General features: G+C 36.3%; 1 protein-coding gene across 5 annotated transcripts in view; it reads left to right on the top strand.

The window, feature by feature from the left end:
- Positions 1 to 25,719, top strand: part of LOC111048259 (potassium voltage-gated channel protein Shaker) — a 692,857-nt gene that overhangs the window by 126,689 nt on the left and 540,449 nt on the right. The gene's annotated exons all lie outside the window — the stretch shown is intronic.

Below are 25,719 nucleotides of genomic sequence, written 5' to 3'. Positions count from 1 at the left end.
GTCCCCTGAGTCCAAAAAACTGGTTTTTGGGTATTGGTCTGTATGTGTGTGTGTGTGTGGTGTGTGTGTGTGTGTGTGTGTGTGTGTGTGTGTGTGTGTGTGTGTGTGTGTGTGTGTGTGTGTGTGTGTGTGTGTGTGTGTGTGTGTATGAGTGTATGTGCGTCTGTGTACACGATATCTCATCTCCCAATTAACGGAATGACTTGAAATTTTGAACGTAAGCTCCTTACAATACAAGGATCCGACAAGAACAATTTCGATCAAATGCGATTCAAGATTGCGGCTAAAATTGCGAAAATGTTGTCGAAAACAGGGTTTTTCGCAATTTTCTCGAAAATAGCTTCAACGATTTTGATCAAATCCATACCTAAAATAGTCATTGTTAAGCTCTATCAACTGCCACAAGTCTCATATCTGTGAAAATTTCAGGAGCACTGCACCACCTATGCAAAGTTTGATTTTAGATTCCCAATTATCAGGCTTCAGATACAATTTAAACAAAAAATTCCGAGTGGAAAAGATTGAGCATGAGAATCTCTACAATTAATGTTCAGTAACATTTTCACCTAGAATTTAAAATAAGCCCGAAATTTGAGAAAATGTTATTATTTCAATTGCAAACTGTTAGCAACTGTTGATTCTATTAAATCATTCACTATGAAGAGATAGCAGACTCCGTGTGTCTCCATCGTTATTGTCCTGTCACCAGCTGGCTTGGATCTTTGAATAGTAGACTTGAGATGCGCGTGAACACTAGCATCAGGTGATCAATTTTCAAAACGGCAAGGAAAGTTGGTGAGTGCACCACACCAGATTTTTTTATTTTCTCTTTTGTCAACGATTTTTTATTCCCAGTTAATTTCTTGTCCATTAATCTTTACGTGACCACAGACTATAATTCTATAATTCTACATTGTTGAAAACGATCTGCCAACATATCAGAGCTGGGAAAAGATAGCGCCATCTGCTTTGTCGAATGATAGACAGGAACACCAATGTTGATCAAAAACTGCCATTACAACGTGGACCCCACTATAATAGGTTTTGATGGTGTATAGTGAGGTCAACGTTATAATGATAGTATTTGGTCAACTTTGATGTTGCTATCCTTGTCTATCATTCGACAAAACCGGTAGTACTATCCTTCCTCAGCTCCGCAACAATGCCAAATCTGTTTTTGACGATTCAGAAATATAATTAGTTGAGGCAGAGAACAATCAACGCTGTTCTTCTATCTTTATCCACTGCCATTATAACGTGGACCTCACTATGGATATTTATCAATGCCCATAGATCATGTTGTCTGAGTGCAAACATGACACTATTTCCTGAGGAGGAGTCTTTGTAAACATCGCTGTAAACTCGTTGTTTCTTCTAAGATGTTTGTCAAGGCAGAGATGAGAGAGTCAGTGTCTGCTTCATGTTTACTCGACAGATAGATGTGCCAAGAAGAGGCGAACTGAAATTTGAAAGTGAGAGAGAGAGAAGATCACTGAAGACTGAGTGAGATAGTGTGAGGTAGAGGAAGTGTGTAAGAGAGAGAGTGTGACTGGAATTAGAACGAGTCATGTCGTTTCTCACACGTTGTGAGGAAGAGAGGAGAGTGAGACGGAAGATGATGTCACGATGGTGCCAAGAAGAGGCTAACTGAAATTTGTGAGTAAGAGAGAGGAGACAGAAGATCACTGAAGACTGAGTGAGATAGTGTGAGGTAGTGGAAGTGTGTAAGAAAGAGAGTGTGACTGGAATTAGAACGAGTCATGTCGTTTCTCACACGTTGTGAAGAAGAGAGGAGAGTGAGACAGAAGATGGTGTCATGATGGTGCCAAGAAGAGGCTAACTGAAATTTGTAAGTGATTGATTGATTGATTGATTGATTAAGTACATTATTTATGTAGATTACAATATATACTGGCTTATACACTTATATACAATAGCTTACAATACAGCAAAATTATAGATGAATTTACATAATATAGACTAAGAAAATAATTATTGAACTGTATATGATATGAAAAAGTAATTTGTAATATAATAACTATAGATAATTATATTGTTATGCATCTACATAAATTGGCGGAGCTTTGGACATATCAATGTCCATTCTTTGGAAAGAATATTAAAAATATCCTCCCCACTAACTCTCTACCAAAAAAGTGAAAGAGAGAGAGAGGAGACAGAAGATCACTGATGACTGAGTGAGATAGTGTGAGGTAGAGTAAGTGTGTAAGAGAGAGAGTGTGACTAGAATTAGAACGAGTCATGTCGTTTCTCACACGTTGTGAGGAAGAGAGGAGAGTGAGACAGAAGATGGTGTCATGTCGACACTGTCATGACAACTGTCATGATGACAATTAGAGTCATGTCGTTTTCACACGTTGTGAGGAAGGAAGGTGAGTGAGAAAGAAGATGGTGAGAGGTATTGAATTGAATCGAATTGGATGACTACCTTCATTTTGACCTATGAGGGCGAAGTTAGGGCGCAGTCGGCCCTCTCTTACACTTAACCCTCAATGGGGTTGATAGGGTAATTAATAGGATAATAGGAGGAGATAGAAGAACAATGAAGAGACAGAGAGTGAGATAGTGTGAGTTGGAGGAAGTGTGAGGAAGTGTGTAAGAAAGAGAGTGTGACTGGAATTGGGACGAGTCCCGTCGTTTCTCACACGTTGCGAGTGAGAAAGGAGATTGAGGGAAGAGATGGTGAGAGAATATAGAAGAACAATGGAGAGAGAAAAAGTGTGATAGTGTGAGGTAGAAGGAGTTTGTGAGAGAGGTTGAAAAAGTGAAAAGGTGGAGAGAAAAAAACTGAAGGAGCGAAAGATTGAAGCGAGGAGAGTGAGAGAGAAGATCAATGAAGAGAGAGAGAAGATCAATGAAGAGAGAGAGAGAGCGAGTATGGTAGTGTAAGGTAGAGGGAGTTTGTGTGAGAGAGAGAGAGAGTAAACAAAAAAAGAAGAGAGGAGCAGCGAGTGATTGAAGAAACCAAGACAGTTCGAAGAAGAATGAGACGACGTAGAAGGAGTAGAGGACGAAGAAGAAAAAAAGAGGAAGAAGAAAAGAAGTAGAAGAAGAAGAAGAAGAAGAAGAAGTAGAAGAACAACAACAACAACAACAACAACAACAAGAAGACTAGGGAAGAAGAAGAAGAGAAGAAGAAGAAGAAGAAGAAGAAGAAGAAGAAGAAGAAGAAGAAGAAGAAGAAGAAGAAGAAGAGAAGAAGAAGAAGAAGAAGAAGAAGAAGAGAAGAAGAAGAAGAAGAAGAAGAAGAAGAAGAAGAGAAGAAGAAGAGAAGAAGAAGAAGAAGAAGAAGAAGAAGAAGAAGAAGAAGAGAAGAAGAAGAAGAAGAAGAAGAAGAAGAAGAAGAAGAAGAAGAAGAAGAAGAAGAAGATGGTGATGATGATGATGATGATGATGATGATGATGATGATGATGGAGAAGATAATTATGAAGATCAAGGAGATGGAGCAAAGAAAGAATAAGAGGAGAAAGGAGAGAGAACAGAAACGATATAGATGAGGAGAGTGATAAGTGGAAAAGAGTGGAAGATTGAATTAAGAAGAGATGAACAGGAGAGCATTGGGGATAGAATGATAACAAAAAAAAATGGAATAACTGAACCTCCTTATTCCTTCAAATCCAACCAAACAAAATCGATTCATAGAATAAAGAAATAGTTTTTTTTTAGGAATCAGTGCCGAATTTGAAAGAGAAGGTAGTTCATTACAGAGACTATGCCAGCTGTGTTTAAAGCTGGAAGCAGGGAGACGCAGCTCATTGAGTTTCCAGCTCTCCTTGTCTTTTGGGGCGCAATATGTGACTGGAATCGTTAAACAGGGCCAACTCAAATGGAAATCCGTTTACAGCGGTTTCCCAGCAATGAACAGGCCTTTCCAAAAGTCGGAAAAGATGGGTTCGGAAGTGATTCTTGAGAAAAACCTCCTACCCATTTCCTAGAAGAACCGCTATTTTCCAGGCTGGAAGATCGATTGGTTATGTGCTTCACGCTGACTGATTACGGGAGGGGCACAATGTAGAAATATAATCAATGAACGAAGTATTTGTTTTCTGTAATATAAATGTATTATTTAATCATTGACAAATAATTCAATTCAAATGATTTAATTCGTCTCTTGACGAATAAAATATAATTGTTCATTTTTAACGAGAATAAACTGTTAATATAACAATATAGAGGACCGAGCTAAGCTCTGGAGTACAAAAGCATAGAAAATTTATCACGAAAGAAGAAATTATAATAGCATTCATAGTTCACAGAAATGTTCTATCCAATCACAGTAAATAATTATTAATTCCCAGAGGATTGTAAAAAATTTTCCTCACAAAGGCCCGGTTGCACAAAAGCCGGTTAAATTTTAATCCTGATTAATTTCACGTGAACCAAATCAGAGAAGACCATTTCAAGAAGATGGATCTACTGGAATTAATCAGGATTGAAAATAACCCGGCTTTTCTGCAACCGGCACTGAGTACCTGATCAAATGATTACAAAAGTTCAACAGCTGATTGTTCATTTTTAACGAGAATAAACGGTTAATATATCAATAATAATAATAATTTAATCATAATTTAATTATGATACGTCATATTTTAATCATAATTTTGACCCAGTCACACACATGAACTCGCTCACTCACTTCCATCATCAACAGACGACGAAATAATAATTATTATTATCAGCTGTTTTTCCAAGGATAAATATTAATTATCCTCTTAATGTCCTCCAGCGAGTTTTCCCAGGGATGAGACCTAGTGCAATTATTGAATTTTTATATTTTAAACCTACTATGTTCTGAATTTCGTGAGAATCGTTAGAGCTGTTTTCGAGATCCGGTGAAATACAAAGATATGAAACATGAACAGAAATTGCTCGTTCAATAGTAAAGGATATAATCAATGAACAAATTATTTAATCTCTGTAATGAAAATGTATTATTTAATATTTGATCATTGACAAATACATTCTCTTGACAAATAAATCATAATTTATCATTTTAAACGAGAACGAACCGTTAATATAACATCATATTCACTGGTATTAGTTATCCTATATAGGAGGTAGTGGTAAGGCGGAGAATCGGCAACGCTTTTCTGATATCTTCCTCCAGTGCCATTCAACGTGGTTCTTCCAATAATTTTTCCCATATAAAAGTTTTTGTTGTTTCCTCCAGTTATGTGAAGATCTAATGAATGAGTCTCAATCCTCTGAAACTTGGGCCCGGTTGAATTTCAGCCGTGATTAATTCCACGAGAACCAATCAGAGAAGGATTTTTTCAAAAAACGGTTTCTCTGATTGGTTATCATGGAATTAATCACTGTTAAAATTCAACCGACTTTTGTGCAACCGGCACTTAATTTAAATGTTTATTGGATCCTCGGGAATGATGCTCATATCAATATTCTAATATCGGGGCACAGAGCTTCGCTCGTTATTTTTATTCATTGATTAACAGAACACAATTCTCTAGAATGTTCGTGTTTATATTTCACAGCTGGCTATTCGTCATCTTATGAATTTCGTGGATGCGATATTTTGATTTTCCACATACTCACTTGTTTACTATCCACAGCTGTTTCAGCCAAGGATGAATTATCCTTTTAATATCGTTCAGCGAGTTTTCTCAAGGATGAGACCTAGTGCAATCGGATCTTTATATCATAAACCTACTTTGTTCCAAACTTCGTGGAAATCGTTAAAGCCGTTTTCGAGATCCATTAAACATAAATAACCGGATATAAAAATAGCCAGATATAAAAATCACCAGATATGAAAATAACCAGATATACACATACAGAAATTGCTCGCTCAATATAATAGGATAGTGAGATTCATTAACTCCCATGGTGAATGGTGAAAATTGGCAACTATGATCTCTGACTTTGAAACGTAAATCAAGGTTTTGGGAAAACCAAGCTTAGAATATCCAGAGGGGAACCGTTTACGTTGAGTAGGATAGGATAATGTGTACCTTCTCCAAAGATGTGAAAAAATATCAAGAATGGGGAATGTCCTATCTCTAGAATGAGAAAAAAATAACAGACATGGAAGAGGATGAAAGAAAGTTGGTGTGTTTCTCTCTGAAAAAAGGGAAACTGAAAACAACTCAACTTCTCCATAGATTTCATTATTGTTCCATCAATGTGTTGGAGTTCTATCTCGGTTCTTTACGAAAGTTTTGCTTCTCTGCTCTTTCTCTTTTTCTTCTTCTTCTCCTTCTCCAACATGGCCGTTGACATGGTGAACTATTTCAATCGACTCTTTGTGAAAGATTCGACGAAGTGACCCCGAGCATAACTTTCCCTTTCAATCTTTTTCGAGTGTTCACTCTCAGCTAAGATTCTTCACCTAAAGTCAGAAGTCGTTCAAAGCGAATACTTCATATCGCTCCACGATGCATCTATACATCTACAACGATTTTCTCAGGTCATGTCAGAGGCCCTGAAATTGGTCAGTTGCGACCTGAAAACTCTGACACCAGACCTGAGCCAGCCAGGTCACACGATATTATTATTTTTTTAAGGATCCATACACTTTACATCAATTTATCATCTTTTCTCTAGAGTAAGACTAATCAGTTTACTGTTTATTCCTCTGGAGAGATGACTTTTGGATACTACAGAGAGGTCCACGTTATAATGGGAGTTTTTGATATTGGTGTTGCTATTCCTGTCTAAGCCCGGTCCACACGCTCAAGTTTAGCTTCAGTCTTTTGCTCAAGCAAAAGTCGGAGCATGTAAGTCGTTGCGTCTGGACGGTAAAACGGATGGGTCTTCAAGCTTAAGTCGTCAAACTTAAAATGTATCGGCCGGGAATCTTGTTTCATCAAACCGTCCGTCTTTTGCCTATCCACCAAAAACTAAATCGCGTAGAAATGGAGATAGAGAAATTGTGATTTCAGATTCGGATTCAGCGCCCTCAAATTAATAAAATGCCTCGTGAGTACTTGAAAATAAGCAAGTTTTTTATATCGATTGTATATAACGCCATAACCCTTTTTTGATTCTCATGATACTCTCAGAATTTGATGTTGATATCATGATTTACTATCATGATTTATAATGAGATGTACTATATTGTTGATAAGAATACAATCTACAAATTTCAATCCATTTACAATCACTGTGTCTTGAGATGTGACATTTAAACAAAGCCATTTAGCGATCAACAGTAATATTTTTGTCATTATGTAGTGTTAATATGCAAAGAATCTTGCAAGGCCTGGCAATAAATAATTGTCATTTGTAATAAAGAGAAACTCATTATAAGAGATTTGTGAGGATTAATTATGTAAAGGTGCGTACAGATATACGCACCGCGAACATGAGCAATTCACTTTCAATTAGCTGACTATATCTGTATTTTTACAGAAACGGTAAGAGACAGATATAAAAAGCTTGGCATCAGCTGATTAAAAGTGAATTGCTCATGTTCGCGGCGCGTAAATCTGTACGCACCTTTACATAGTGAGGTTCAGCTTGATTTCCCACCTTTGTTCTTCCCAGTTTTATCAGATTCAAATCAAATTTATTTATTCAAGAAATAAATAAACAATCAAATACATCTCAAAAATCAAATACAATATTGTTTCCTTATTTGTAATATGTGTTCTCTAAGGCTAGGGGCACACCAGTTAGTCAAGACAAGACATGATCAGACAAGTTTAGACACAATACTTTACATAGCTGCTTGTGACGCAACTCACACTGATTAGGAGGAGGAGGAGGAGGAGGAGGAGAATGATGAGGAGGAGGAGGAGGAGGATGGGGAGGAGAAGGGGGAGTAGGATGAGGAGGGGGTGGTGGAGAAGGAGGAGATGATGAAGAAGAAGAAGAAGATATCATCTCTTTTATTTAATCTCATTATGGGGGGATTCCTCTTCATCACTGTTTCTAGTGTGAATTATATTATGATCTATATAATAATACTAGCTGACAGGTTCGCTTCGCTCGCCATATCCGTCTAGCTAGGGGGCTCCGCCCCCTGCACCCTCGACTGGATCGTCCAAAAAATGAGATCAGCGGGCTTGCTTCGCTTGCCTGAATTTTTCATTTCAGAATGCTTAATTCCATTAGTAAGTCAAAGTACTGAGAAAACGCAGAAAAACTGAGAAAAACGCTACTTTTAGGCGTATCTTTGATGACCGAGCGAAGTGAGATCTAAGATTCGAGTCGACGGTTTGGCATTTCTCTCAAAATTTAAATGTTTATATGTTGCACATTTACGGCGAAACGCAATAATAGTTTTTCATGGAACTTGATAGGTATGTTCCTTTTTAAATTGCGCCTCAATGTATATACAAGGTTTTTGCAAATTTTGCATTTCAAGGATAATATAAAAGGAAAAAGGAGCCTCCTTCATACGCCAATATTACAGTGAAAATCAGACTATAGAAATACTCATCATAAATCAGCTGTCTAGTGGACTATAATACTACCCGTTCAAAAACATCGAACATCTTGACAATGTAACTTACCATCAACGTTAGTATACAGTTGACTATAAAGGTGCGTACAGATTTACGCGCCGCGAACATGAGCAATTCACTTTTAATCAGCTGATGCCAAGCTTTTTATATCTGTCTCTTACCGTTTTTGTAAAAATACAGATATAGTCAGCTGATTAAAAGTGAATTGCTCATGTTCGCGGCGCGTATATCTGTACGCACCTTAGTACTACTCGTTCAAAAACATCGAACATCTTGAAAATGTAACTTTCCATTAACGTTGTAGACAGTTGCAGCCAGACCTGATAACAGCGCTCACACTCACATTTCGGGACGACACGTCACGGTACGATAGGACAGAAAGGATATCAATATTGATAAATTAGTTATTAATTACGCATACGCAAGGAAAAAGAAGTAATTATGACAATTAAGAGAAGGAAACTGCTATACATGGGACATGTTATGAGAGGAGAAAAATATCAATTGCTTCAAGTTATTATGCAGGGGAAAGTCGAAGGAAAGAGATCCGTAGGAAGGAGACGAAACTCATGGCTGAAGAACCTTCGGGATTGGTTTGGATGCAGCAATAATGACCTATTTCGATCTGCGGTCTCAAAAGTAAAAATCGCCTTGATGATTGCCAACCTTCGAAACGGAGACGGCACCTAAAGAAGAAGAAGTTATTAATTGTTGAGAAAACATAACAACAGGTCAATGTAATTTACTGAGTGTGAGGTCTACTGTTCACAGAACTACTTGTAGGATGATAGACAAGGATATCAACACCAATTTTTAACGAAAACTACCATTATAACGTGGACTTCACTAAATAATATCATAGAGAAACAATAGCATAAGTAGATATCCCATGGTATAGGGCGTTTATGTCGCAACTTTTACTGTTATCTCAAGCCGATTACTGTCGACTATTGTCAATTTTCACTGTTTTGTTGGGGCGATAGTGTATGAACGGCACAATTTGAGAGACTACCAGCGTCACACATCTGCATAGGAAGAACTACGTGAACTATCGGCTTGAGATAACAGTAAAAGTTGCGACATAAACGCCCTATACCATGGGATATCTACTTATATGCTATCGGTTCTCTATGGTAATTGTCTGTGATTTATGATCGATTGTATGAATAATATCATTGCATGTGATGAACAATCTTTAATTTAATAATAAATTTTCATATTTGGGATTAAATAATTTGTTCATCAATAATATTCCTGCATTGTTGAAAACCGATCTGGCAAAGTTGCAGAGGTGAAAAAGGACAGCGCCATCTGCTTTGTAGGATGATAGACAAGGATATCAACAGCAATACTGCCATTATTACGTGGACCTCACGATATTAAAGTGCGTACGATTTGATGCGTGTGCAAGAAAGAAATGAATCTGATCATTGAGTTGAACATTGAAAGGCCAATGACTGACTAGACTCATTCACACAGGAAAGCTTTATTCATCAGCCTATTGAGATCTCACATTCCCTCTTGGCGACTTCTAAGCGTCGTCTAGAGAGAGTGAGTGAGAAGGAAAATAGAGAATGAGAGAGTGTGAGAGTAAGAGATAGTGGGTGGGAGGAAGAAAGGGTTTGAGAGAGGGAATGGGTGATAGAGAGGAAATAAGAGAGAGAGTGAGGGGGAAAATAGAGAATGAGAGAGTGTGAGAGTAAGAGATAGTGAGTGGGAGAAAGAAAGGGTTTGAGAGAGGGAATGGGTGATAGAGAGGAAATAAGAGAGAGAGTGAGGGGGAAAAGAGAGAATGAGAGAGGGTGAGAGTAAGAGAGAGTGAGTGAGAGAAAGAAAGGGTTTGAGAGAGGGAATGGGTGATAGAGAGGAAATAAGAGAGAGAGTGAGGGGGAAATGAGAGAGCGAGTAAGAGAGAGTGAGTGAGAGAAAGAAAGGGTTTGAGAGAGGGAATGGTTGATAGAGAGGAAATAAGAGAGTGAGTGAGGGGGAAAAGAGAGAATGAGAGAGAGCGAGTGAGAGAGAGAGTGAGTGAGATGAAGAAAGGGTTTGAGAGAGGGAATGGTTGATAGAGAGGAAATAAGATAGAGTGAGGGGGGAAAAGAGAGAATGTGAAGAAGAAGAAGAAGAAGAAGAAGAAGAAGAAGAAGAAGAAGAAGAAGAAGATGAAGATGAAGATGGCGATTCTTCTTCTAACTTCTAATTAAAAATTAAAAATAATTAAAAATCTAACTTCATAGAAATATTAGAAGAGAGAATGAGAGTGAGAGAGTGTATGTAACAATATTCACCGGCTTATACACTAATTTACATTAAATGACGATAATGCTAGTTATTCAACGAATTTCACAGAGTATAAATAATTAATCAATGGGAATAAATATAGAAATGCAATTAGAATAACGATATATAATAATACTAGCCGTCAGGCTCGCTTTGCTCGCCATATCCGTCTAGCCAGGGGGCTCCGCCCCCTGGACCCCCGACTGGATCGTCCAAGAATGAGATAAGCAGGCTCGCTTCGCTCGCCTGCATTTTCATTTGAGCATTTTTATCATATGTTAGGACAATCCAGTCGGGGGTCCAGACTAAACGTCTGGCTAAACGGATATGGCGAGCGAAGCGAGCCTGACGGCTATATAATATTCCCAGGATTGAAGTAGCAGTGCCCAATCAGTTTTTCCGCGATAAAAACATTTAAATCTTAAACTTGGTGCCAACCTAACAAAGTCAACTCAACTTAATGCCAACCTGACAAAATTATTAATTTAGTTGCCAGTTAACAACTGTTTCGAAGAGGTACTCTATCTAGATTATAGTTCTATAGTAACATATGATATGGAAATTTCAATTATAATTAAGAGATTGGGAGAAGAAGAATATACATGCTAAAAGACGAACTTTAAACCCTTAAAAACAACCCTTAGAGTTAAAATATTGCCAAAAGATTTCTTAGTGCGCCTCTAAAGGGCCAACTGAACATACCTACCAAATTTGAACGTTTTTGGTCCGGTAGATTTTTAGTTATGCGAGTGAGTGAGTGAGTGAGTGAGTGAGTCAGTCAGTCAGTCAGTCAGTGAGTGAGTGCCATTTCGCTTTTATATATATAGAAGATGATGTAACTTCATGAATCGGCGGTGTTTAAACAAATAATTGTCGATTCTCTAAGAAGGATATAAAATGATATCCTCCCCATCAACACACGACCGGGTTGTAATGAATTGGAGGAGCTGTTGGGAAATTATAACTCGAGGTAATTTTCAAATAAGAAACTCTACTTAATAAGTTAAAAACTAGTTGATTTGTATCTTAGAATTATGGGATGAATGAATGAATGAAATATAGAATGATAGTGAATACAATATTGCATTAATAATTGAAATTAGATAAATGAAACAAATGTTATAGGGTGGGATTTAATTAAAATTTCAGAAATTGATTGGACAATATTAGCAATATACAATACTAAAGAACAGAAAATCTTGAGATGGGACGATGAATACCGTATGTATTATGTAGAATGGAGATGGGATGTGGAAAAATGGATGAATTAATGGGATGAAGAATGGAAAGGAAGGGAGATTAGAAGGGTTTGAGAGAGGAAATGGGTGATAGAGAGAGGAAATAAGAGAGATTGATTGATTGATTTATTTGTCATAGAGTGAGAGAGAGAGTATGAGGGGTAATTGATTGATTGAGTACTTTATTTATGTAGATTACAATATATACTGACTTATCCACTTATATACAATAGCTTACAATACAGCAAAAATATAGATGAATTTACATAATATAGACTAAGAAAATAATTATTGAACTGTATCAGATATGAGAAAGCAATTTGTAATATAATAACTATAGATAATAATTATATTGTTATGCATCTACATAAATTGGCGGAGCTTGGACATATCAATGTCCATTCTTCGGAAAGAATATTGAAAATATCCTCCCACTAACTCTCTACCAAGAAATGGGTGATAGAGAGAGGAAATAAGAGAGATTGATTGATTGATTTATTTGTCATAGAGTGAGAGAGAGTGTGTGGGAGAGGGAAAAGAGAGAATGAGAGAGAGAGAGAGAGTGAGTGAGGGGGAAAAAGGGAGAGAATGAGAGAGAGATTGTGACAGTGTGATGATGTGAGACACATGATATCGTAAAAACTGTTTCAAGAAAGGGAAAGTATACCTGAGAGAAAGTGAGTCCCCGTTTCTTGCACCTGAGAGAGGAATGAGGAGTCAGGAAGGAAGAAAGAGAAGGTTGAGGAGTGGAAAAGATAAAGTGAGAGAGAGTGAGTGTTGGAACGAGAGAGACATAAGAGATCGTAAAAAGTGTTTGAAGGAAGGAAAAGCAGACCTAACCTGGGAGTGAAGTGGTTCCCGATTCTTCCACAAGAGAGAAAAAGAGAAAGAGAGAGTGAGAGAGTAAGAGAGGATGATGATGCGGGGAGACCATGAAAACTGTTTGATGAAAAGGAAAGCATCCCTTAGAGAAAGTGGGTCCCCAAAGTGCCTCCTGCTTCAAATGATCACCTTTATGTCAAGCGTTCTCCAGCTACCAAGATTCATCACGAATAATACCTCGGAATCACTTCTACAGATGTAAAATAATTTTTCTCCTCGAAATAAACTGTTCCAGGGATTCTCTTTTATTGTTGAGCACACGTACAATTTTTACATTCCGTCTTGAAGGTTTGTGTACCTTCTGGAATCAGGAAAATGATGATCTACTCGTATTTGAATTCGTGTCCTGTCATAATAGTATGCCGGTTTATCATAGTATGCAGGTTTACCATATTGATAAAAACAATGTAAAAACTAGTAGTACCCTTTAAATCTGGTGTGGCGCACTCACACAACTTTCCTTGCAGTTATAAAAATTGATCAACTGACGCTAGTGTTCCCGCGCATCTAAATTAGTCTTATTCAAAGATATGAGCCAGCTGGTGATAGGACAATAACGTTGCAGACACATGAAGTCTGCTATCTGTACATAGTGAATGATTTAATGGAATCAACACTTGCCAACAGTTTGCAAATTGAATAATCTTATTTTCTCGAACTTCGAGCTTATTAAATAAGGTGAAAATGTAGTAGACATAATTGTAGAGATTTTTATGCCCAATCTTTTCCACTTGGAATTTTTTGTTTAAAATGTATCTGAAGCCTGATAATTGAGAATCTAAAATCAAACTTGCATAGATGGGGCGGAACTCCTGAAATTTTTACAGATATGAGACTTGTAGCAGTTGATAGAGCTTATCGATGACTATTCCAGGTATAAATTGATCAAAATCGTTGGAGCCATTTTCGAGAAAATCGCGAAAACCCCTGTTTTTGTTAACATTTTCGCCATTTTAGCCGCCATCTTGAATCGCATTTGATCGAAATCGTTTGTGTCGGATCTTATAGGGGAAGGACCTTAAGTTCCAAATTTCAAGTCATCCATTAATTGGGAGATGAGATATCGTGTACACATACACTCATACAAACACACACATATATACAGACCAATACCCAAAAACCCCTTTTTTGGACTCAGGGGACTTTGAAACGTATAGAAATTTAGAAATTGGGGTACCTTAATTTTTTTCGGAAAGCAATACTTTCCTTACCTATGGTAATAGGGCAAGAAAGTAACTAGTAGTACCCTTTATTAAAAACTCTAAAATATTTCAACGACTAGTTTCGACCATATCCTTATCCTCAAAACCTTATTCTCAAGCTGCGTACAGACTGGAATGCCACAAACACGCGAATTCCATTTTTACTTTCCTTGCCCTATTACCATAGGTAAGAAAGTATTGCTTTCCGGAAAAATTAAGGTACCCCAATTTCTAGATCTCTATACGTTTCAAAGTCCCTGAGTCCAAAAAAGGGGTTTTTGGGTATTGGTCTATATATGTGTGTGTGTGTATGAGTGTATGTGCGTCTGTGTACACGATATCTTATCTCCCAATTTATTAACGGAATGACTTGAAATTGGAACTTAAGGTCCTACACTATAAGGATCCGACACGATCAATTTCGATCAAATGCGATTCAAGATGGTGGCTGAAATGGCGAAAATGTTGTCAAAAACGGGATTTTCGCGATTTTTCGAAAACGGCTCCAACGATTTTGATTTAAGTTATACCTAGAATAGTCATCGATAAGCTCTATCAACTGCCACAAGTCCCATATCTGTGAAAATTTCAGGAGCTCTATGCAAAGTTTGATTCTAGATTCTCAATATTATCAGGCTTCAGATACAATTTAATCAAAAAATATTGAATGGAGGAGATTGAGCATGAGAATCTCTACAATTAATGTTTCGTAACATTTTCACCTAAAATTGAAAATAAGCTCGAAATTCGAGGAAATGTGATTATCCAATTATCGCAAACTGTTGGCAACTGTTGATTCTATTAAATGATTCACTATGAAGAGATAGCAGACCTCGTGTGTCTCCAGCGTTATTGCCCTGTCACCAGCTGGCTCAAATCTTTGAATAGTAGACTGGAATGCGCGGGAAAACTAGCGTCAGGTGATCAATTTTCATAACGGCAAAGAAAGTTGTGTGAGTGCGCCACACCAGATTTTTCATCAGCTGATGCTACGCTTATTATATCTTCCTCAAGCTCTGCACACACACATCAATTTTTGTTGTACGATATTCTGCACTCCTTATGAATTCAATCAGATTAAACTGATCTTGACAAACATCATCTGTTCGAAATAATCTGTTCAATCTAACAGAATTTATAAGTACAGCAAAATATCGTACAAGAAACGATGTGTGTGTAGCTAGCCTTACTGTTTCTGTACAAATACATATATAATCAGCTGATTGAAAGTGAAATGCTCGTGGTGCTTACGACTGTACGCAACTGCGTGAGCTCTGTTCATTTTGAGGTATTCCAAGATGATTTCCTGGAGGATCTCCCCTTCAACAGGGGAAAAATTCAAATTATGATGATTCAAAATCCAAATTTTGGGGTGTAAAGATGTGGATGAAATACGGGAATAATAATGAATATCGGGACACCGAGCTTCACTCGTTATTTTTGTTTATTGATAACCAGAACACAATTATTCTCTAAAATGATCGTGTTCATATTTCACAGCTGGCTATACATCATCTTATGAATTTCAGAAAAATTCTCGTTTTCTCAAAAAAGCTAACTCACGATTTCCGGGTACGCAAATCTTTCTGTCTTCTGTATTTTCATAATTTTTCTATCATATTTCTTCTTTTCTCTATCGAAACAGAAAAAATGTGCCTATAGTGAGGTCCACGTCAATGCCAGAGGAGAAACATAGTAGAAAAACGTAGCCGATCCTATGTTTTGTCAATGCCTTGTATAGACGGTAGCTGATACAGGCTTATTGATGTAATATTAACGATTTATTCTCGTTGAAAATAATCAATTATATTCTATCAAGCAAAAATTATATTCTTTAATGATTTCATTATGAATTTTCATAACTAAGATGGAATATTTTGTTAATTAATTATAACATATCAAGGGCACCGACCTTCGCTCCCTATCTTCATTAATTTATTGATAAACAGAACATAATTCTCTAAAATGATCGTGTTTATATTTCATAGCTTGCTATATGTCATCTTATGAATTTCGGGGATGCGATATTTTGATTTCTCACATTTTCACTCGATCACTCACTTTTTTACTCTCCTTGCCCTGTTACCACAGGTAAGGAGAGTATTGCTTTCCGAAAAAAAATAAGGTACCCAAATTTCTATACGTTTCAAGGTCCCCTGAGTCGAAAAAGTGGCTTTTGGGTATTGGTGTGTATGTGTGTGTATGAGTGTATGTGCGTCTGTGTAGACGATATCTCACCTCACAATTGACAGAATAACTTGAAATTTGAGGTATTTACAATATAAGGATCCGGCACGAACAATTTCAATCAAATGAAATTCAAGATGGCAGCTAAAATGGCAAAAATGTAGTCAAAAACGTTTTCCAAAAACGGCTTCAACGATTTTGATCAAATCCATACCTAAGATAGTGATTAATAAGCTCTATCAACTGCCACAATTCTTATATCTGTAAAAATTTCAGGAGCTTCGCCTCATCCGTACAAAGTTTGATTTTAGATTCCCAATTATCAGGCTTCAGATACAATTGAAACAGAAAAAAAAAAACAAAAAAATGGAGTGGATTGAGCATGAAAATCTCTACAATTGATGTTCAGTAACATTTCACCTAAATTGAAAATAAGCTCGAAATTCGGGAAAATGTGATTATTTTATTGCAAACTGTTGGCAACAGTTGATTCTATTAGATCATCCACTATGAAGAGATAGCAGACCTTGTATGTCTCCAGCGTTATTGTCCTGTCACCAGCTGGCAAAAATCTTTGAATAGTAGACTTCAGATGCGCGTGTACACTAGCGTCAGGTGATCAATTTCATAACGGCAAGGAAAGTTGTGTGAGTGCGACACCAGACTTTTACCACACACCTCTGTTTCAGCCAAGGATGAATATTATGCTTTTAATGTCGTTCAGCGAGTTTTCCAAGGATGAGACCTAGTGCTATCGAATTTTCATATCATAAACCTACTATGTTCCAATTTCGTGAAAATCGTTAAGCTGCGTACACATATTCGCGCATCCAACCCGCACCGAGCACGCTCCTCCCTCGTACCGCCCTCGTTCCTCCATCATACAGCAGTAGCTCCGCCTCCGCTTGGCAGTCGCACCCATCATGTACGTTACGGAAGATGTTAGATCTTCTCGCGTTCCCCGGTCGAACCACTGTTGTTCCCCGGTCGATCATCAAACGCTCTGCTGGAGTGACGTTCGGTTGCGGAGCAGAGCGAAAGTCTGCACGCACCTATAGAGCCGTTTTCGAGATCCGTTGAACATAAATAACCAGATATAAATATGAATATAAAAACACAGAAATTCTTCGCTTAATACAATAGGATTTAAAAATGAATATCTAATATTAATTTCGAGGAATGAACAAGTGTTTCGCTGACCCCAACCCAATTGCACGGAGAATCCCAAGTTTTGATCAACTTTCACCGACTAGTTTGGCCTATTTTCTACTTCGAGCTGGAGGCCTCACTATACGCACAAGATCCTCCAATAGTGCCAATTCGTTGGCCAATTCTTCCCTCAGGATTGGAGGTCAGCCAATTGTGGTCCGCTGATTCCTAGTTGATGAACTTGTAGGTGAACCAGCCAAGTCCAGCACACTGCTAGAGTGAGGTCCACGTTATAATGGCAGTATTTGATCAACATCTGTTCTGCTATCCTTGTCTATCATTCTAAAAAGCAGATAGAGCTATCCTTTTCCAGCTTCGCAACTTTCCAAAATCGGTTTCTAACAACGTAGAAATAAATAAATAATTTCCATCTCAACAGAGAACAACAATTATTAAATCTCTGAGAAATATATCTTCTTGACAAATGAACTAAAGTTGAATGAAAAAGACTAAGACTTCGACAGAGAACAACAATTATTAATCTCTGAGAAATATATCTTCTTGACAAATGAACTAAAGTTGAATGAAAAAGACTAAGACTTCGACAGAGAACAACAATTATTAAATCTCTGAGAAATATATCTTCTTGACAAATGAACTAAAGTTGAATGAAAAAGACTAAGACTTCGACAGAGAACAACAATTATTAAATCTCTGAGAAATATATCTTGACAAATGAACTAAAGTTGAATGAAAAAGACTAAGTGCCGGTTGCACAACAGCCGGTTAAATTTTAACCTTGATTAATTCCACAAGAACCAATCAGAGAAGCCGTATTTTCAAAAACGCCTTCTCTGATTGGTTCTCGTGGAATTAATCACGATTAAAATTTAACCGGCTGTTGTGCAACCGGGCCTAAGAAATTGTCAAAAAAACCCACAGATTTATTGATACTTAGAAAGACCGGTTTCGGTTATTATACCATTGTCAATCTCTGATGAACTAAAACTGAATACAAGTGCAGTAGAATTTAAACTAGTAGGCGAGTACTGCTATTGGTCAAGGGCATGAACACCTGCCATTGGCCTAGCTAGAAAGTCTCCTCCCACTCAACGGTGTCACAAAATGGCGACTTACGCAACAGACTCGCCATGATAATAGAACAGCATTCTGGTGCTCTTGTATTTAGTTTTAGTTTATCAGAGTTTGACAATGGTGTAATAACCGAAACCGGTCTTTCTAAGTATCAATAGATCTGTGGTTTTTTGACAATTTCTCAGTCTTTTTCATCTAATATGAATAATTACCATAATATCAACTTCTCATCTACACAAAAAGTGAAATAAAGTTGATTATTTGTAACAAGAATGGACAGTAAGAATAACATCAGAGATATACAGTTATCAATAATTATCCTCTATAGAAGGCAGTGTCAAGGGCGAGAATTTGCATCGCTGTTCTCCTATCTAATTTGGTAGAGAGTTAGTGGGGAGGATATTTTTAATATTCTTTCCGAAGAATGGACATTGATATGTTCAGAGCTCCGCCAATTTATGTAGATGCATAACAATATGATTATTATCTATAGTTATTATATCACAAACTGCTTTTTCATATCATATACAGTTCAATAATTATTTTCTTAGTCTATATTATGTAAATTCATCTATAATTTTGCTGTATTGTAAGCTATTGTATATAAGTGTATAAGCCAGTATATATTGTAATCTAAATAAATAAAGTACTCAATCAATCAATCAATCTATATCATCCATCCTCTATACAGAAGGCAGTGGCAAGACAGAGGATTTGCAGCACTGTTCTCATATCTATCATCCATCCTCTATAGAAGGCAGTGGCAAGGCAGGGAATCAGCACCCCTATTCTCCCATATTCCTTCACGTCATTATAACGTGGACCTCACTACAGAGTAAGTTTCATAAGGTTACCACAAATTCCTCTAGTGAAATGACGTTTTTGACTAGGCCTTCTAGATCATTATCAAACCAGAACAAATAAGTACCGAGCCAGCCAATATTTTGTATAAATGCGGAACAACTCGATCCATACAGACCACTTGGTTTGTGATGGAGGCCTATTTTCTTTGGGGAGTAAACAGGCTTGAGGTAGGGGTTCACAGCCTCCCCCCAACACTTGCTCATGTCTCGAATCGGAAGATGAAAAGAAATGATGCACAACATCTCCCTCTCACTGGTACACTAACACAAGCATACACTGGCACATATACACAATACACTGACACATATAATACATCATACACTAACACATATACACTGGAAAAGTCACAACCCGCAATGCAGAGAGGCCAAGCTTGCCAACCCAATAACCCAGACACTATTACTCTCTATGAATGCTGTGATCCAAATTGAATTCCAGATTTATGATTCTAATAAAAATGTTGGTTGATTTCTTCGTTTATTGGTATGGAAAATGTTTGGAAACTCCGGTGAAGGTATTCTAGATTCCTAATGTTTACTTCTACTTCATCTCTTCATTATTCCACTGATAAACTTCCTCTAGAGACTAGGCATCTAGAAATCGAAGAATTTAAAAGATCTATCAAAGCTATTCTTCTACAAAAATGCCTCTATTCAGTTGAGGAATTCTTTGCATAGCCTTAATACAATATTTGTTAAGTAGTACGCCTTCAATACTTACCTATAATTAAAAGTGTTTTATGACTTTAGACATATTGATTGGTGTAAATGTTTGTTTGACGATTGTTTTAACATGTGAAAGTGTTTCTGACAATAAAAGTGATTTGATTTGATTTGATTTGATAATAATATTTATCAAATGAGTTTCAGACTCATCAAAGGGGAATTATTTATTTGTAACAAGTTAATTTATCATAACATTATCCCACTGATGATTCAATGAGCTACAATACAGACTCATTATAGTATGTACGGTGTAGAATGAGTTGAGACTTGAAGATAATTTCCGTGTTGCCAGATTGTGCGAAATTTCAATCTTTTCTACATATGACAACACTGCAAATCGACAACACTGCATCGACTATGATGTCGAAGTTTATCACCTCATAATTTCATAAGAGAGGGAAGAAGAAGGAAGAGAGATAGAAGGTGAAAGGGGGAAAGAGGAGGTATAATAATAATAATATCGAGTGATGGCTGGCTCAGGTCTGGTGTCAGAGTTTTCAGGTCGCAACTGATCAATTTCAGGGCCTCTGACATGACCTAACGACTGCTTTTCAGGCAGCCGGGACCGACGGCTTAACGTGTCCATCCGAAACACGGGAGTGGCCCGAGATAAATATCTTGCCCGGGCCGGGATTTGAACCCGGGCCTCTGAATCATGAAGCCAGCATCTGATCCACTCGACTACGCCACTCCTAAGAGGAGGTTATAATGAAGGATGAGGAGGAGAATGAGGAGGAGGAGGAGAAGGATGAGGAGGAGAAGTTGGTGAGGAGGAAGGTGAATAAGAAAAATTTATTCTAAGAAGAATCACACCCTAATACACAAGTGTATTATTAATTTGTATTACAATTATTTTAATCGTATTTCAAATCAAATAGTTTTATGATTTGTTCTTGAGCTCATACAAATAGGAGTTACTATACTAATCAGATCAGATACGTTTTGTAATCGTATTTATAAATAGGTAGATAAATAAATAGACAAGCAAAATATACTTCAGCAGTCTTGTTTGAAACTTACCATTATATGAACAAGAAAAAATGGCGAATGAGAAAGTCGATAGAGGAGAAGCTAGTTGGAGAGTCCTGACATTCAGGTAGAGAATTGGTTCAAATTAAATAATTGCCTCAGTTAAGGGTGGACTTAGGACTCTTGGTCCTCTCTGCCACACAACCCTTCACATTCCATACATGAGAAGGAGAAAGATATTTTTCAAACTGATGGTAAGTGATAACATAGAGTTAATATAGCATAAAGATATACCATGTTATAGGTCGCAAATTTCTGTAACTCTATTTGATTACTGTCGACTACTGTCTATTGTTACTGTTTGGTTGGGGTGAAAGTGTAAGAACAGCGCAATTTTGGAGACTACCAGCTTTACATTTTTTAGTTTAGTCATTCGTTTTGGAGTGGAAATTGGACTTTTTAAAGTGAAAGTTTAATCTTAACCTTATTCTTATTTGAAACATTTAGTTGTAAAAATTTGGGAGAAGACAGTTTTGGGCTATGCCTGCTGTCTTCCCCCAATCATATTATATTCATTATAATTATGATTTGTAATTGTCAATGAAATGAATAAATGAATACACTTCACCAAAAACAACTACTGGGACTATCGGCTTCAGTTAACATTGAAAATTGGAACATGAAAACCCAATACCATGGGATATCTCCTTGTGCTATCTTTTCTCTATGGTGATTGTTAGCCTAGAGGCTATCTACCCAAAACTTGTGAAATTGAGCAGTTGTACATTCATACTTTTCTTTTTCAACAGTAAAGAATCGCTTATTTATGAAAGGCCTCTTGTCACTTAAAGTCAATTTTTCAGCAGCTAAAAAAATGTCTCTTATATTTATCCATTGTTGATAATTCCAGTTTTTTCAATTCCAAGTATTATTTCAATCACATTCACATACATATATTCTGCTCACAAAATGTCAAATCAATTTCTCACATAATTATTAACAATATAAAATACTGACATGAGGCCTTTCATAAATTAATGTGTGATAAGAGCCCTTTCAAAAATAAAGCTCAACTTTTTATCACAACTGGAAGTGTTTTGTTGTTGGAATAATACACATATTTTGTTGAATAATCACTCATATAATTATAAAACATAATTTCAATAAAAGATTGGGAATATTTTTAGTTCATTGATATTTTAGTACCGGTACATTGGAAATCAAGACATTGCAACATTGTGAAATCATAACACTCCTTAATCAATAAAAGATTTTTCAATTTTCTGTATCAACCATCAAAAATACAAGATAAAGCAAATAGAACTGTGAAATAGTACAATCCAATAGAAATAATGAATAAAACAAATTGATACTGATAAACTATTTAATTTGAACTGATTAAAGTAATCTAGCAAAGTGTACAAAAGTTGAATCAAACTTCTTGCCTTTTGCCTTTTTTCGTTGGCCAATTTTGTATATTGTTATAGAATGGTCTGAATTCAACAGGGATGTATTGAAGTGTTTTTTTTAAATCATTCAATTTTTCTTCATTGATTAACCGCTTGTTATCATATGCCTGTTTGGAGGGCATTGATACAGCAGCTGATTGATTGTTCAATAAATTGAAATGTCTTTCATTGATCCCAACGTGTTAATGAACTCAGATACTGCAATGCATCCTCTTTTGGAACTCTCACAAACAAACTCATGATATTTTGTGAGAGTAAAGTACTCCCGTTTACCTTTTTCGCTCCCTGGCTTTCAACAGAAGCTGTACATTTTTTATAATGCAATGTTTTATAATGCAAATAATTATTAACAACAATATTATACTTTATTAGACAGTAATAATGATTGTAAATAATGTAAGCAGCAGCTGAACATGAACATAACCTAGAACCTAGTCATGGCACGGTTACTATAGTGAGGTCCACGTTATAATGGCAGTATTTCATCAACTTTATTTTTGCTATCCTTGTCTATCATTTGACAAAGCCGGTGATACTATCTTTTTCTAGGTCCACAACGATGACAATTATGTCTTTGACGGCGTAGAAATATAATTAATTAATGCAGAGAATCGGTATCGCTATTAATTCTTCTATCTTATTCACTGCCATTATAACGTGGACCACACCATAGTCGCAACACTTCTACGCAAGCGCAACATAACAGCTGTTGCTTACTGAGCAGCGGTTTGGTTTTGTAGAGCCTCCTGTCAGTGACATGAGACCTTTCATAATATACGCATTCTGAACGGCTGTGTTACTAAGCATACAGACATGAGACAAGAGACCTTTCATAAGTAAACGATGCAGCTTTGCATTGAGAATTGATTTTTGTCACTTTTTAAAAATGGCTGAAAATGTGACATGAGGCCTTTCATAAATAAGCGATTCTGTTTTCCTATTCGTTCTGACTTGTGCCGATGTAGGGGATAGAAAACCAAGATGTTTTGATGTTTCGTTTTTGTGTTTTTATGTGATGATTGTTAGTATTATCTTCAGCTAAAAACCTCCACTGGAAGTGTTTATTACCTCCACTAATATATTATATCATTCCATGTATCTCTGATTTAATCTCTGGGATGTTGTAGAGAAGCGAAATTTATCTTCAATCGAGTGATTTGAAACGACCGCTTTGTACTCAACTCCAAACTTGACATGCAATCAATGTTCCAGTTAGTTTGGAGCTTTGCCGTTAGATGGCGTTCAACTCGCCAAAACAAGCAGCTTCTACTCTTCTATAGTGAGGTCCACGTTATAATGGCAGAATTAAATCAACATTCAACAAAGGATGCCGTCCTTGTCTATCATTCGACAAAGCAGGGAGTTTTATCCTCATCTAGCTCCTTTTCTATATAGTTTTTTAACGACGTAGAAATATGATTTATTAACAAAATAATTATTTGATATCAATTATGAAAAAATCATTATTCAATCATTGAAATTTAAATAAATCAGATAAAATATAATTGAGTATTTCAAACAGGAATGAACAGTTGATATCATATCAGATATACCGGTATCAGCTCTCCTCTTCAAAAGGCAATGTCAAGGCAGAGAATCAGCAACGCTGTTCATTTATCTTTCTTCACTGCCACTATAACGTGGACCTCACAAAAGTTGCATTGTACCGACTGAAGAGCTAAACTTCAGCTTGTGACTTTCAGCTGGCATACAAAACTTCAAACGTTATAAAGAGCGACACAAACTCTGCTATCTTCAACATCAAACAAATAAGAAGTTTCATGAACTTTTTATTAGTATACGATTGTTATAAAACGGTTGAGAGAACTTTGTATTAAGCGCTCTGATCCAGGAGATGAACGGAATAATGTATTATAGTTCTGTACCTTTTCAACAAGACTTGTTGAAATTCCTACTTATCCTACTTATTGGAATTTCCTACTTAGTAGGAAGAAAGTATAGGCTTGGCAAACTTTCTTGGTAAAAGTTGAAGTTCCTATTCTACTCAACTTCATGTAATAAAATAATGTCAATAACAATTTTCACTGAATCTATCAGATTTGGAACTGAAGCAATACAAGTAGTATTCCTCTCATTCACAAATAATAACATATTACTCACGTGTCTCTCCCAAATATTATTTGTTCTATTAGTCAAATACCGTATTGAATTTTCAAATGACAGATTCCTTGATTCCAGTTGGAGTAATACCTCATGAAATTTTCCAGATTCCAAACTGGAACAAGGATTTCTTTTATGTTCCAGTACCATTATAATATACCTCATATTATGTATTCCCAAAATAATTAACTCATTTTTCAAAATATCCAGATTCCAAACTAGAACAAGGATTCCTCTTATGTACAAGTTACATTTGAATACAACTCATACGTATTCCCAAAATAATTAACTCATTTTTCAAAATGTCCAGATTCCAAAATAGAATGGATTTCTCTTATGTACAAGTTACATTCGAATACACCTCATATGTATTCCCAAAATAATTAACTCATTTTTCAAAATGTCTAGATTTCAAACTAGAACAAGGATTTCTCTTATGTACAAGTTACATTTGAATACACCTCATATGTATTCCCAAAATAATTAACTCATTTTTCAAAATGTCCAGATTTCAAACTAGAACAAGGATTTCTCTTATGTACAAGTTACATTTGAATACACCTCATATGTATTCCCAAAATAATTAACTCATTCATCAAAATGTCCAGATTTCAAACTAGAACAAGGATTTCTCTCATGTACAGTTACATTTGAATACACCTCATATGTATTCCCAAAATAATTAACTCAATTTTCAAAATGTCCAGATTCCAAACTAGAACAAGGATTTCTCTTATGTACAAGTTACATTTGAATACACCTCATAATGTATTCCCAAAATAATTAACTCAATTTTCAAAATGTCCAGATTCCAAACTAGAACAAGGATTTCTCTTATGTACAAGTTACATTTGAATACACTTCATAATATGTATTGTAATTATTTAATAAATAATTTATTTTCCAAATTTTCCGATTTTAAAAGAACCATTTTCTTGACCGATGTTGAATGAACAATGATATTTTTCAGATTTGAAACCAAAACAGGGATCTCACTCATGTACCAGTATCATATTTCTCACATGGTCTTCCTCAAATATCCTAATTTATTCTTCAAATATTTGCATTTTGTATTCCTCATAATTAAATT

This window comes from Nilaparvata lugens, chromosome 6 (genome assembly GCF_014356525.2).
Source record: "Nilaparvata lugens isolate BPH chromosome 6, ASM1435652v1, whole genome shotgun sequence".
NCBI lineage: Eukaryota > Metazoa > Arthropoda > Insecta > Hemiptera > Delphacidae > Nilaparvata > Nilaparvata lugens.
This window is presented reverse-complemented; position numbering and strand designations above follow the sequence as displayed.